The sequence below is a fragment of the Spermophilus citellus genome, assembly GCF_964194105.1.
Source record: "Spermophilus citellus genome assembly, chromosome: 2".
Classification (NCBI taxonomy): Eukaryota; Metazoa; Chordata; class Mammalia; order Rodentia; family Sciuridae; genus Spermophilus; species Spermophilus citellus.
Window position 1 is genome coordinate 153,054,597 of NC_138183.1, and position 15,718 is coordinate 153,070,314.

Genomic DNA, 15,718 nt, shown 5'->3' on the forward strand with positions numbered 1-15,718 from the left:
AGCCCTGGAGGAGCCACGAGGCCACACCTTCTGTTATGCTGAGGCCAACATCAGAAAACAGGAACTTAAAATCTGTGGTGTTGAGGTGATTAAGTGGGAAAACTTCTGAGATTCATACAGGCATCAGGCCGGGCAGGAGGAATCAAATTTCACACTGAGTTTCAATGGATGGAGCCTGTCATAGGCAGGGAGGAAGATTGGAGATGGTCAAAGGTGAATCGCAAGCTTTTGGGGGCTGGGGACCTCTCTAGCTGTGAACTCTTTTCCTCTAAAATGCGTTCCATGCTTCTGGAAACCCAAAACTCTTGGGCTTAAGGTAAAAGGATTCCTTTCTGCTCTAGGCAAAGAAATATGAGGACTTTAGAAAAACCTCATGTGAAGAGGGGACAACAGGTCCAATAAGAGCCAGATGACCTATCAGGGTCTGAATGGGGACTTAAGGGTGGCCTCCTGGGAAGGGAGGTTACTGGGAGGAGAGCTTTCATCTGAAGACTGAGGACTAACCCTGGGATCCGAGAGCAAGCAGGCTGCTACCTTGGAATATAAGTGCCAGAGAACAAAGCCTTGGCTTGGAAGGGCATAGTGCAGGGACAGAGCAGGTGTGCAGGAGGAGCTCTGGGTCCTCAGGATGGTGGGTGGGGCTGGAAGTAGAGCAGTGAGGCTGCAGCCAGAAGACTCCAGATTGGCCTGTAGAGGAGCAGGTGGGGGTCTGTGTTGACATGGGAGGGGCTCCAGGTTCCAGAGGATCCAAGAGGGCAGGGAGCTAGGTCGAGGTGGGCTAAGGCTGCAGCCTCTCCTATTGTCCCATTTAATTGAACCTTCAGAGGGATATGTGTTTCCGGCACCGTTAGTCCATGTTGTCGATAGGAGCCTGAGATTGGAGAGGGTGGAAGGCAGACTCACTGAGACAGGAGGATGCTGCAGTGGAGGACAGTGGCCTGGTGAATAACTGAAATATGGGAAGAAGGCTGGGGTTGTGGCTCAGTGTATAGCGCTTGCCTAGGATGGGTGAGGCCCTGGGTCCGATCCTTAGCACCACATACAAACAAACAACAAACAAATAAACAAAATAAATGTTAAATTCTTTAAAAAAAAGTGGGAAGGGGCATGTGCTTGTGGAAGGGACTGAGGTGGGACTGTTAACTGATGTGCCTGAAATTCCAAGTCCTGTGCTGTTTACCCTTCCCTGTTACCCAGCTCTCTGGGTGGGGAGCTCATGCTTTATGCTACCTCTACATTTATCCCCACCAGTTATAAGTCAGGTTTCTCCAGACTGGTGACCATAGAGGGCCACTGTGTCACTAGTGTGTGGTCACTGGGCTCTGGAGATCCTGCTCTTTTTTATATGAGCTGGGTTGGCAGTTTCTTGGCTTCAGACCAGAGGCCCAAGGGAGGATCAGAATGAGAGCTTCAGAAGGATGAGCCTTTCTTGGCTGAGCATGATCCAGAAACCAAAGAAGAGAGTCAGCTGTGGGTGCTGGGAGGCATGACAGCTGGGGAGGCCCATGAACTGGGACTTGGTGCCAATCTACCACTAGCTGTCTGATTGGCCTTGGGTAAGTCACCTTTTTTTCTGTCAGTTTCTTAGTCTGTAAAATGGGATAATTGATCCTCTGTTGATCTGCCTCCTTGTCTATCCACCATCCACTCATTCTGCCAGTCACCCACCCATCCAGCAAATATTTGTTGAATGCCAGCACTGTGCTGGACTCTGTCTATATCACTGAAGATACACAGTAGTGACAAAGCTGACATGGTCTCTCCCTTGTGAATCTAGGAGTTGACCAAGGAAGAAGGATATCAGATGATGCTGATGTTGCCTATCTGCCACGGCTGTCTGGGGACTGAACTAATGAAACACTATGGGAATGGGCCTTTTATGAGCACTTTCCTGCTAGGAGCTCTTGGAATCACAGAGGCACAGCCCACACAGGAGCTAGTGAGGCCTGCAGTTGGCCGAGCCTATGACTCAATGCTCTGTCAGGCACACTTCTATCCCCTCCCTACTGTTCATCTGGGTTAGCTCTCGCCCTCTGTCCCCACCTCCAGCCACTTGCTGTGCCTTTTCTGTTGGAGGGAAAGGAAGCCTCAGTGAGCAGCCACATCCCAGCCCTGGCAGAGGGCTGGGGGTGGGAAGCTGAGCTGATTGTCACTAATTAGCAGCACCAAGCCATGGCCAAGCTGCAGAGGCAGATAAAGGGAGGTAGCAGGAGGGGAGACAGTACATGGATGGTCCCCTGTGGATGTCACAGGCCCAAGCTTCTCCTAAGGAAACCCCTTTCCCATGCCACACATTGGCTGTGCCCAGCTAACATCACTCACCAATGCATGGTAAAGAGGGGAGAGCTGTGGTAGCAGAGGAGGAGGCAGATGGCCCAAAAGGGAGACCCTTTCCTACTCGGGCCTTTTCTGGATTCAAGGAGGTAGCTTCCCACCCTTAGCCTTCTCATCTCCAGACCTCTGCTTGGGCTAGCCTTTCTGTGGGGAACCCTTACCCTCTCCATCACCACATTTCCTCTGTCCTTCCAGACTGGAGCAACATGTCCCTGCCCTACCCTACTCCCCATCGGAAAGCAATCCCTTCTTGTAAATGATCTTAGCACTTGTAGGTAACCCACTCGACCTGAATTCTCCTGTCTGGCCCAACACCTCCATGAATTTCATGGCTCTCTTATAACAGGTATTCTAGGCTCCTTTGTATGACACATAGTGGGAACATTTCTTATCTCTCTGGCATCCTTAGGAAACCTCCACCTAAGTCCTCTTTTTATACATTGTATCTTACACAGTGCCTGACACTTAGTAGGTGCTCAATAAAGTTCATTAAAAAAAATACAAGGATGTCTCTGGGCCTCCTGCATGCTCATGGACAATTTCTGAAGAAATATGAAGGTATATTTCCATTTTACAGAGGAAGAAATTGAGGATCAGAGAGGCTTTTTTCAATGCCAAATGGCAAATAAGAAGACAAACTTTAAAATTTGGCTGTTTTGCTCAAATCCCTCCCTCTCTACCAGGTGGGGACAGTTTATTATTTAGGAGGACTTCTGTGGACTACAGGTTTGAGCTGTCTTGACTGGATTTCCATGAGGGACTTCCTAGGAAGTTTCTCTTTGTGTAGAAATCGCTGCCCACTGACTTAACCTCCAGTGCTATGGCAGCCTTCTAGATTTACACTCTTGTGTAATAATCTGGAATGGGTTGAAGGGGTTGTCAATGTCCAACTCAACCAGCAAAGTTGCTAAGAGCTTGTCCCCAGCATCTCACTGCTTGAGCTAGTGTAATGGAACTTTCTTCTGTGGAATCCTGGAAGGTATACTTGAGGAAAATGATCTTTGATATTTTCTGGGAGCTCATTGTTTGACTTGGTAATTATCAATACTTTCAGAAAAAAAATTCTGCAGGGGCGAGTGGAGCACTGAGATCTTATTACTTTTTTAAATTTACAGGTATAGTGGATCTGTTGTCCACTTACACTCTACTTAAGAGTGTCTCTTACTCTTCTTTTCCAGTTACTGTATGTCTACTTTAGGCGTGACTATTCCCCTGTTCTGGTGGGGCAGAAGGACAGACTCTTACCTTGCTCTCAGAAGTAACAACATGACTCAGGCCTGGCCAGCATGATGTCCCTGCCCACAGCAACTGGCCTTAAGAAGTCCACATGGCCCAAGGTGGGACAGTCACAATAGCAATAATGTAAGCTCAGAGCAGCCTTTGGCTATGACTCAGGGGTCATTCCTCCTATGACTCCACCCAGGGAGGAAGCTCAAATTTAGAAAGAGGCAACAAGGGCAATGTAAAGACAGATGGAGAAAGGGAGAGAGGCCTGATAATGCCAGATGACTTTCTGGTTTTACTTCTGCTCCTCCTGCTTACACGAGCCAATGCATCTCCAATTTTGCAATAGTAGTTTAAATCCATCCCTTGCAACTGAAAGTGACTTAAGTCATTACCAAGTAGAGTTTTATACACACAAACACACACTCACACACCTCACACACATTCACACACATGTATCTATGTAAAACCACAAACAAAAACATCTTTAAAATTGAGAACATTTTTTTTAAATTTTTTACTATTTATTTTTTAGTTTTTGGCAGACACAACATCTTTGTTTGTATGTGGTGCTGAGGATCGAACCCGGGCCGCACACATGCCAGGCGAGCACGCTACCGCTTGAGCCATATCCCCAGCCCCAATTGAGAACATTTTGCTGGCAAAAACTTAATACATTACCCTCTGTGTGCTAGTGAAGACTTCCTTAAGGGCCAGCACCTGATTTCGTACCTGTGCTTGGGAACCATAGGTTCAGCTAATCCTTCCAGAGGACAGGTTCTGAGGGCGGAGGGGCTCAAGAGAAAACTGGGATGACTTGGACCTCTGAGATACACTCGGCTTTATGTTTCATTTCATGAGGACTGTCCCTCCCTCGTGACTGCGCTGGAGGGTGTGGGTGGGTTTGTGTGTGAAATCTAACGTGCTCCACCCCAGGCCCTGCAGCCCTCCTACCCTTCCAGAATTTGCTCTTTCCACCTGTGAGTCTTCCAGGGAGACTCCTGGGGTGCTCTGGAGAGCGCCCCCTGGATAGTGGGTGTGTGGCTGCGGGACAGGGAAGCAGCAGCAGGTTCACCCGGCTTGGCCTGGCGTGAGCCATGGGGGCTTTATCTTGCCATTAATGGTTTTCTAAATTGGTGGCAGTGGAGCAAAAAACCCAATTTGCGCCTGGAGCACGCATGATTACTATTGTAATAACCTCAGCTAATAAGAATATGATGTGGGGCTAGGCTGGGAGAGAAAACACATTTCTCATTAGCTTTTGATTAATTACTCTACATAATTTCTTAGTTGTGGTGGCCAAGGGGGTGGGGTGTTGCCATCTCTTCACCTTACCTTAATCCTGGCTGGCTAGGGGTAGTCTAGAGATGGTGTTTCCATGGTGGCCATCAAGAGAGCAATCCCCGCCTCTCCTCCACTTCCCTTCTCTCTCTCCTCCACACGTCCTTTCCCTGTCTTCTGTCACCCTCCCCCTCCAGCCCTCCTTTTCTCTGCCTTCTTAATCTCTTAATCTCTTTCCTAGTCCCCATGGGAGTCCCACTACTGGTACATTATGTATGTACCTACTGCCAGGTAGGTAGTGATGGGGCAGGTTCTGGCTGAATCATTCTACTCCTTGAACCTAGACTGGACATTTCCTTCAGTCTCCATCCACTCCTGCTCTGGATTTCCTTGCCTGATTTGGGGACTCTCTTCTTGGCTTACCTGCTCCTGACCCAGGTTCGTTTCTGCCTGACTCAGCGGCCCTTGCACTGGGTCTTCTCAGGGGCTGCTGTGTGGTTCAGAATGTTCTTGCCTCCTTACCACCTCAACATACTAAGAGGGGCCTCCTGGCCCCTGGCAGCTTTACCAGGCTGGATGGAGTCCCTCAGCTTCTCTCATTGGGACACTACTGCTCAATAAGACACTGGTTGGGAATACTTTCATTCTATTTTTAAACCAGCAGATTTCTGTTGACCCCCTACTTTGTACACAGAACTGTGATAGGCACAGTAGAGCATATGAGAGAAATGAAAGCTGTGGATTTTGTCATTAGGTTGGGAAGGATCTTGTAATGCCAGATTCGTGGGACCCCAGTAGACCTCCAGGAGCAGAAACCGATGCAATCGCACAAGAGTCTTTATTGCAAGCTCGAGCCTGGATTCACAACCATTTTCGACGCAGCAGTTCCAGGGGGTGAGTCCTGGTCCTTTGTTCAGTGAGATTTTATAGGTTTTGGGGGGGATACTCTATGTGTCACAACATCACACCGCAAATCATTCCATACCATGGGAAAATCAAACAACAACTCTCAACATTGATTAGCACATTCATTGGCAGGAACAAGTTAGGTAGGGGTGATTGGTTAGTTCAAGAGGGGGATTCCTTTGAACTGATTGGTTTAAGCCACGAGGGGAGTATGTACTAAACTACATGGTTTCCCAACATGTTATCAACCACTGTAAACTACTGGGGGGTCATCTGGCATCCCAGGTATTTTCCCTGTCTCATGCTGATTGGAGGTTGTTAGGGGGGTTGCTATGGGTCCTCACCTAGCCTGACTGAGTCAGGGACACCTGGCACCGCAGACCTCTCCTGTTATTTACAAACAACTCAGCAGGGTGGGCATGTGCCTAGGAATGCTCTGTGGGTTTTTCCCAGGACAAGGGTCACACCCACTTCCTTAGGACAGGCCTTGAATTAGAAGCTGGTTTCTCAAAAATGGAGTCACATCAGTTTCTCAATCTCAAGGAGAGACAATCTAACACAGGCCATGTGCACTGAGTGCTAAATGGACAGGTTGGAGAGGGGCCTGCATAGGCTGCAGGGCCCATGGAGGCTTCCTGGAGGAGGGACTCACTGGAGGCTTCTATGGAGGTCAGCTTTGGATTGACAGAGGAGAGGAGAAAAGAGAGGGATTCCAGATGAGGGCATAGTGTGAGGAGGATGTGAAGGTGCCATTGTATTTTAAGTGGAGGTTTCTGTGGGAAATAAGCTAAAAAGGAAAACTGGAGACAGGTTCAAACATTAGGCTGAGGATTTAGAACATAATATTAGTTGGGAATCCTGAAAGGTACCGGGGATGTTGGATTGATCTTATAGTAAAAGTATGCTAAATGGAAAATGGTGGAATGTATTGATGTAATGGTTTAAATGTTAATGTCCCCTCAAACTTTATATGTTATAATTGAACCCCCAAGGTGATGGTATTAAAAGGTGGGGACTTTGGGAAGAGATTTACACAAGACCAAAATAAATGGTTGGCTTGTTGGGTTCTTATGGTGAAGCTCTGGGGAGAATCTGCTTCTAAGCTCATTCAGGTTCCCTGTTCCTCTAAGCTCACTGAGGTTCTTATTTCCTTCTGGCTGTAAGCAAAAGCCACCCTGATCTCTACTTCTGTTTCTTGCATGTGGACCCTACATTTCACACCAGCATGAGGGTACCAATCCTTGTCATGCTTGCTAAAACTCTCTGGTTTCCTCATCTACCATCTCTTTTCTCTTTTGTTGCATCTCTGACTTGAACTGGAAAAAGTTCTCTGCTTTTAAGGGCTTACATGTTTAGACTGGGCCTATCTGATAATTCAGGATAGTCTCTATTTTAAGGTAAGTAACCTTAATTATATCTGGAAAGTCATTGTAATCATGTAATGTAACATTTTCATAGATTCCAGGGACCAGGGAATGACATCTTTGGGGAGAGACAACATTCTGCCTACTACATGGAGCATGGAGATGGGGTGGCTCCTGCCATAGTCCTGGCGAGTGGAAAAAGGGCTAGAACTTGGAGTGTAATGAGAATGGAAAGGTTGGGCAGATGCTATGTCATTTCAAAGAAAACTAGAATTTGCCGGATGATTGATTGGTTGTGTGTGTGTGGTTGGGAGTGGAGTGTGAAGTAAGGGGACAGGAGTTAACTGGGATCCAGCCTAGGAAACAAGAGAAAAAACCTCATCAATCACGGTAGGAGGAGTTGCTGGTTAGTGAGAGTATATGATGCATCGGGTTTCGGCAGGATGACTGAAGAGTGGCAGCAGATTTCTTGCCAACCAGGAACCATTTAAAATTATTATTTTTTTATAGTGGTGGGGATTGAACCCAGGACCTCTTACATGTTAAGCAGGTATTATACCACTGTGCTACAACCCCAGTCCCTAGCCTGGAACCATCTTAGGAGCAACTGAGCACACTTACCAGAAATGTCAGGCCTTGTGATACAAATCTGTGAGCTATTCATATGGAAACAGTGGTTGAAGACTTGGGAGAGAGGGTAGGAAGAAAGTTGGTGAGAATCTTTGGGGATGACCAAGGAAAATGTGGAAGAAAAGCTGGGGGAGGAGAGGTGGGAGGAAGAGAGAGAGAAAGGCACACAGGAAGGAGGGGAGCCAGACAGGTCCCCTCTGGGTGGCCAGGGAGCGCAGATGGGTGGTTTAGGAGGGCAGGAGTCTGACAATAGAATGGGACACAGGCCACAAGTTGGAGATGGACAGCTAGTTGGTGATGGAATGTGTTTGTGCAGAGGCTGAGGAAAGACCAGGTGGTGTGGAGGAAGGAGAGGAATGAAAACATATAGGAGGAGCTGGCACTATAGGGACTATGTCAGCCTGTGGGGAATGATGTTGGAAAGCAGGGCAGAGGGAGAGATTGGCACTGCTAGTAGCAGTGGGAGTGGGTACAATGTAAGGAACAGTTCCCCAAAGTAGTGAGGTGGATGAGATTGAGAATGGAACCGAAAGCGTTAGGGGGAAAACAGACACCTGTAGCACCTGTAGTGTGGCTGTCTTGGAAAGGGCACTCACCTGGCTGTGGGGTGGTTTGCACATTGGCCCAATGCTGCTTCCTGGCTTCAAGTCCAGGAAGGGGAGAGCCAGGCATTAAGTACTTTAGTGGGACCAGCTGCCTATGGGCCCCTGGGCCTCTTGGAACAGGAAGATTTTGGAGATGGAGGCCTGTTCTGAGGGGAAGGGACAGGGAATAAACCAGGCAAATTAGCAGATCTAGCCCCTGTGGGGTCATTTCTATCTTGGGAACTATCTTCTCTCCCTTGATTATCTAGAGCAATTGAATCTCCAAAGCACAGATTCCTGGAGTGGAAGGAGTTAATGTTTTTCAAGGGGATTTGAGAAAAGAACGTTTATAAATGGGTACCCAGCCTGCCAGAAGGGCCTATGGGAGCACAGGAGAGCTGTCTCCAGGGCTCCTGGCTCCATCACCACGTGTTCACCTCCCCACCCCCAACCCCTCCTAACGCCAGTGCAGGCTGAATCCAGTCTGACATTTCACGGGCCATTGTTTGAGGCCTAATTGCCTGCCAGAGTCCCCACCAGCCCTGGCGGCTCAGTGCGGGTTCCCCACCGCTCTCTCCCAGTGGCCAGCGCACAGGCAGAACCAGGACACTCTTTGTGCCACTCTGGGTGGGGACAAGCTACATCTGTGGGTCTGGGGGAGTTGGCAGCTCGGCCCGGCCTCAGATCCCCCAAGGAGCTTCTGGCTTGCGGCGGGGGGGGGGGGGGGTCACAGAAGTGGAGGGGGCTTTATATAGGTGGAGGGGACGCAGAGGGGCTGTGGCAGTGGTCGGGCCCAGGCAGGCAGAGCCCTTGGCTCAGCAGAAGAGTCAGGCAGGACGCCTGGGGATGGAGGAAGGCCCAGGAGGCCCAGGGCGCTCTGGATGTCGCCTACCTTGCCCGCCACCTCTCCCAGCCCTCCGACTCCCTCCGCGGCCTCCCACCCCGCGAGGGAAGAGGAAATCTCGCCAGAGATCCATGTAAAAATAGATGTATTTCTGGATAAGCAGCGAGCCTGAAAAACGGCTGAGCCGGAGTCTGCTCCGCTGACAGAAGATCTATGTACCAAATTCCTCTTCAAAATCTATTTCTCCGGAGATTTATTCTTGCAGGGCTCTGCGGCGCTAGGGGAAGTCCTCAGAACCAGGGGACTGGGCGGCCGCTCCAGCCCGCGACTCGGCCGCCCCCCCACCTCTCCGCTCTTTTCCTGGTGACGGTTTCCCACCGTGAATCGTAGTCAAATTAAGCGACTGCTGATGGGCGCAGGGCGGGAGCCGAAAAGGCAGGCCTGAAATGGAAGAGGGGTTTGAATGGCAAAAAGGTCATTCTCCTGCATTACCCTGGCTGGGTCGGAAGTCAGCGTGAGGCGGCACGACACCCCATCCTGGCAGCTGAGAGAATAAGTGATGGCTATATTTATGTTTCCATCTAAATGCATGGATCAAAGCAGACACTTTAATCTATTCAACAACAGCCCGAGGATTAAAAAGTTGCAGGCAAATCACACTCTTAAATTGGTAATATATTTTTGCTTGTCACTTGACAAATCATTTTAGAGAGTGCTCCAGGCCCGGTGGGAGACCTGGAGATTTGAACTTGGCTCCCCGACCTGGAAGGGGCCCTAGCTTCCTAGAGTGTGGCACAAATCCACTCACTTACTCTAGTTCCTCTGAATTCAGTTGCAAGGGACTCCTCCAGGGGGAAGCGGGAGCTAATGGAGAGTGTCAGGCTTAAGATGGCAATCTTCATAACAGCATAGAACTGGACACATAATTATTCCTATTTCACCAGCTAGGAACCCCAGATAAGATGGCTTGCCTGGGTCACATGATGATAAGTGACTGAGTGGGATGCAAAGCCAGGTGTTTTGACTCCCAGTGCAGTGGTGCTCTGGTCCCTCTGCTGGATCCGCTGGGTAAGTACACTTCCCAGCAGCTCAGGAGGCTGAGGCAGGAGGATGGGTGAGTTCAAAACCAGCCTCAGCAACTTAGCAAGGCCCTAAGCAACTTAGTGAGATTCTATCTGAAACTATAAAAAGGGCTGGGATGTGGCTTAGAGGTTAGTGCCCCTGGATTCACAAACAAACAAACCCCACTTCCCCTCTGGGGCCCATGCAAGAAAGCAGAGAGAAGCAGAGCCTGCTCTGCCACTGCCCAGTATAACCCTAGGGCAGCACATTCTCTTCCCAGCTTCCTCATCAGTAAAATGGGGCTAAGGAGCATCCACCCCCCCTTTCCCTGGTGGTGGTGGGGGTGTCAGGAGGAAATGAGATGATGTAGGGGATGCACTTAGCACATTGACACAGAATAAGAACTCAGGCTTGACTGAGCTCTGAAGCAGATGACCAGACTGGAAGAAACTCACAAGCATGACTTCTGAAAAGTGGCGGAGAGAACCGGGTCCCTTAAGTCAGGAAGATAGAAGGCTACCTCCAAACATGCAATGGATCATGAAAAGAGAGAGAGATTTAACTTGCTCTCTGTGGCTTCAGTGGGATAACTGGAGAACTTTAGGAGACTGATAAATTTCAGCTAAAGATTAGCCAGAACTTTCTAATCACTAGTGTTGAAGTAGGCAATAGCAATTGAGGCAGGAAACCCATAGACAGACAGAAATGGGAACCTCAAAGAATGGGGTCCTACTACACAGATTAAAACCATAGGCTAAGCTTCATTTTTTTTCTGGCTGCCTGACTGGAAAGTCCCAGTCACACTTGGGTACCCATCCTCTAATATTAGTCAACCTCAAAGAGTTGTTTTTAACTTAAGCAGTTCTTTTAAGGAACAAGTACAGGACAAACTCAGGTTAACAAAGACATTAAAACATCCCATTACTGGAATAAGAAACTGACTGTACACTTTTAATTGAACCAGAAAAGTTAGTTCCTCGTCAAAAGAATATAAAAACCCTTAGACAACAGACACACCTGTTGGCATCCCTCTCTTGGGACCCCTCCCTGTTTAGGAGCTCTACTTTCTTTCTATTACTCTAACAAATCCTGTTACTTTGTTCTCTCTCTTCCTGTGTCTGTGGATTTCATTCTACAAATTCTAGAGACAAAGAACCCACCCATCCACCTCCTTGGTACACAATCTTCCTGAGGGTGGCATTTAGATCAGTTTTATTTAATGATCCCTTTCCTTCCAAGCTGGAAAGTCTAAAATTTCATGAGTAGGAGCTGAGTCGCATCAGCTCCCCATCATTCTTGGAGGGGACAAGAAGAGTTGGGTAGTTTAGTGAGATCAAATGATGTGTTTGAAAAAGGTATTCAATGTGTATATTTCATGATTTTATTCTGATTTATGCTTGACTCACATGTCCACTAACCTTCAGGTGTGTGGGATGGGCACCAGGTTTAGGAAGGGCCCGGGATGGCAAGGCCACTGTGGGTAGATGAAGGCAAAGGTAGCTCCTGGCAAAGTTAGGATTTGGTTCCCTTACCCAAGATGACCAGAGTGGTTCCTGGGAACCCAGCAGCACCAGGTAGCAGAAGAACAGTGGACTTGGATTTGAAAATACTTGGGTTTCCATCTGGTTCCATCTCTTGATATGTGTGTGTCCATCCGCAAGTCACCTAATCTCTCTGAGCCTCAGTTCCTTCACATGGAAAGCAGGGAGCCAATACCTTCCCTGCTCATCTTTCAGAGGGCTTTTGAGTATCTGAAGCTGGCTTTACTGTTCCCTTGAACTTCGGAGTGGATGCAGTTCATGGAAGAGAAGGGACGCCTTGTAGCCCACGGCGGGGCGTCTTTGGGCCAGCCAGCGTCCACTCAGTGTGCCCACCTTCGCGTCCTTCTACCCTTAGTGCTGGTCCTCGGCAGCAGGGGTCAGTTTTGATGTTCGGGCCAGAGTGTCCTGGGACAGGGCCTACGCATTGGCACGTGGCGCTAGCTCTGTCCTGGCGCTGGTGGCCTGGGGAGGCCCAGGAGGTGATTGGCTTAGCCAGATAGCACCATCTGTTTGTGCAGAAATGGAGCGCAGGTGTTGGGTTTGGGGTGCAGGTAATTGCTAATGGCTGAGCCAGCTCTCCTTGCGTATGGTCCCGGGCCGGCAAGGTGAGTCCGCTGCGTGGGCGCTACCCTGCCTAGGGCGCTGCTGCGTCTTTCTTGAGCCTTCATCCTGCTGCCTCTGGTAGCTCGCAACAGCTAAGCAAGGGAGGTCAGGGCATTATCGGATTCGTTTTACCAGCGTGGAAATCGAGAACCGGAGAGGTTAAATCTCTGGCCCAAGGTCCTGGAGCCAGTCAATACTGGGCCTGAACTAGCCCTTTGGGTCACCGACTCTTAATTCTATTTTCTTCGCGTGACCCAGCGGCGTTGTGCGGTTCAGGGAACATTTATGGAGAGCCTTTTATGGGTCAGGCCCCAGCTAGATGCAGGGGTTCAACTGGGGCTCTGACTGTGTTCATGGGAGGGCATAATCTTAACTCTTCTGTTTGAACCCTCTGTGTCCCCCACACCACACTCACCTCCTGACTACCTGAGTAGTTTTCCCAGAATATACATTTCACCTGTTCACCCACCCGGTGATTCCCTGGGCCAAACTCCTTGGCTTATGGAGCAAGACTTTTCTGAATCTGGTTTCGGTCTACCTTCCTAGCCTCATTTCCCTTTGTTCCTGCCTACCTGAGACATCCCTCCTCCCTTCCAGCTACACAGGCCACCACACTGTTCTGCAGCTGTGGCCTGGACCTCAGTGCCCTTTACTTTTTCTTTTTTTAAAATTAATTAATTAATTAATTTTTGGTACTAGGGATTGAACTCAGGGGCACTGGGCCACTGAGCCACATCCCCAGCTCTATTGTGTGTTTTATTTAGAGACTGGGTCTCACTGAGTTGCTTAGTGCCTCACTTGTGCTGAGGCTGGCTTTGAACTCACGATCCTCCTGTCTCAGCCTCCCCAGCTGCTGGGATTACCAGGTGCCCACCACCGCTGCCCGGCTCCTCAGTGCCCCCCTTTCAGCCCTGAACTTGCCTTTGCTAAATCTACTTCTGCTTTCAGGCCTAGCATAAATGTGACTTTCTCCCAGGAGCTTCCTTTGAATTTCCAACTGAACCTGATTCTTCTCCACCAACCAGTGACTCCTTTCTTGGGCATCAGTGCTCTTTGCATGGCTTGTGAGATGACTCAAAGCAGGTGGCATTGAGTTCTAATGCTGATCCCCAACCCTTCCTCACTAGTTTGTGTTTCTTTAAGGTCTGGGCCTGGGTCTTATTAATCTATGACCTGTCCCCTCCCCCAGCATCCTTCCTGCGTACAGGAGATGCTCAGGAACACAAAAGAGGTGGCACATGTGAAATCATTTTGTCAAGTACCCTACAATGCTGATATTGCTATTGCTAAAACTGAAGAGTGTTTACTGAATTATACCCAAGGGGATAAAGGGTATCTGTCTCAACAACCCCCTAATTTAAAACTCTAGATTATTTTCATCATCAATGTGAAAGTACAAAATATCACATTGACATGTATTGACCTTTGGTGTCCAGAAAGTTTTAGCTCATTATTATTATAGCAGGCATAGAGACATATGTGCACTCTACATTCATCTTTCAATTTCTGTCATTAATTAACAATCTACCATTAGGACCACATTGGAACAATGTCACCAAACTTCAAGTGTGCTTTAAGAGATTCTCAACAAAATGAACAAAGTATTTCTCCCAAAGGGCTTCTGTGATCTCTGGTTCTTAATGGTTTCAGTGGATGGAGAGGTGTCAGAGCTCAATTTGTGGCCTAGCAAGATACCCTGTGCTCTGTGCACTAGCCCCTTGTGCCTAGAGTGGGAAGCAGAGGCTTCTTCCTGCATTGGGGACAGCATGTGGTAAACCTGGAGATGAGTGGACCCACTTAGCTCTCTAAAAGAGTATGTGGGGCTGGACATGGTGGTGCATGCCTGAAATCCCAGTTTCTTGGGAAGCTGAGGGTGGAGGACAACTTAGACAACTTGTCAAGTTGTCAAGGCCAACTTGGACAACTTAGTGAGATGCTGTCTTGAAATAAAAATAAAAAGGGCTGGGGATGTAGCTTAGTCATAGAGTGCCCCTGGGTTCAATTTCCAGTATGGGGGTGGAGATTTTTGTTTTTATTTCAAGTCTAAATGACACAAGAATTGTTGGCTTTTTATTCTTTTAGCATTTATAGAGGATGCAGATAAAACTGAGTAAATAGTGTATTCTGCATCTGCATGTACGTGTCTGGGAGTGTACCAGTGAGTATATGGGGGAGGATGTGGTGGCATTTCTGATAAACCCAGTTAGTATGTGGATAAGATGAACATGGTGTGTATACTGCTTGTGTGTGTGTCTAGAGTGTGTGTTGGGGTATTTGTGGATATTTCTGGGTGTAAATCTTATATATTGAGTGTGAATGAGCATGTATATACACGGCTCTGTATTTTGGTGTGTGAAAATGAGTTCAGGAGTAGATCTGGGATGTATTTGGTGTGAGTGTCATAGGGGATTGTGGGTGTGGGTGTGTATTGCTCAGTATGTGTCTCAGTTGGGAGTGGGTGGGTGAGAGAGGTTGGGGGTGAATGGGTGAGATGTGCAGATAGGTCCCATGGGCTTTGCATGCCCACCTCTGGTGGCTCCTCCTGGGTTGGTTGCCACCACTGGTCCCTGGTGGTTCTGCCTTGCTAGTCCACAGAGAGATCAACACCCTCCAAACCAGCTGCCTTGTTGGCTGCCGCTCACTCGGTTGGCCTCCCCATGCCTGCAGTTGCCATGGAAACCAAAGTAGGTCTGCTTCTGTCTGCCACCAGGTCCCTGGGCTAGGGCAGCTGTGGGCCAAAGCCACCGTGGTGAGGGCTGGCCAGAGGGAAGAGAGGAGGGGGTTAGGGAACCCTTCGAGCCTGTTTTTCCTCATACCCACCCCCCACCCGCTGGGACCTCTTTTCTGCCTTCAAACAGGAGGGCAGATCCTGGCTGTCAGACAACTGGTATCAAAACAGCTCCGTGAGGAAAGGGCCAGAGAAGTTGACTTTTTTGCACACATACACAATCCTTTTCCTGAAAAAAAAAATCAAGACATATGCTAATTCCACAGTACTGTGCATGTCATTTGTACACCATTAATTCAATGCCTGCACGAAAGTGGCTTTTAGGAGAGAGCTGGTGATATCTGATGGGAGGATTCTGCATGTTTTGTGGCCTGGTTTTCTAATAGGCATCTGCTCAGAGTTCACTGCACTGGGAAAATTAGAACATAACAGTGTTAAGCATTGAAGAGATCATAGATTCTATTTAGTTCTGAAAAACGGAGTAGCAAGCACAAACCCAGCTGTGTACGCAAAAGGCAGTACCTCGTTAGGGAGATGCATAAAAGTGGCACGAACACAAAACAGAGCGAGGCAATGATTAACACCAGAGTGGGGATAGTGGTTAACTCCAGAGAAGT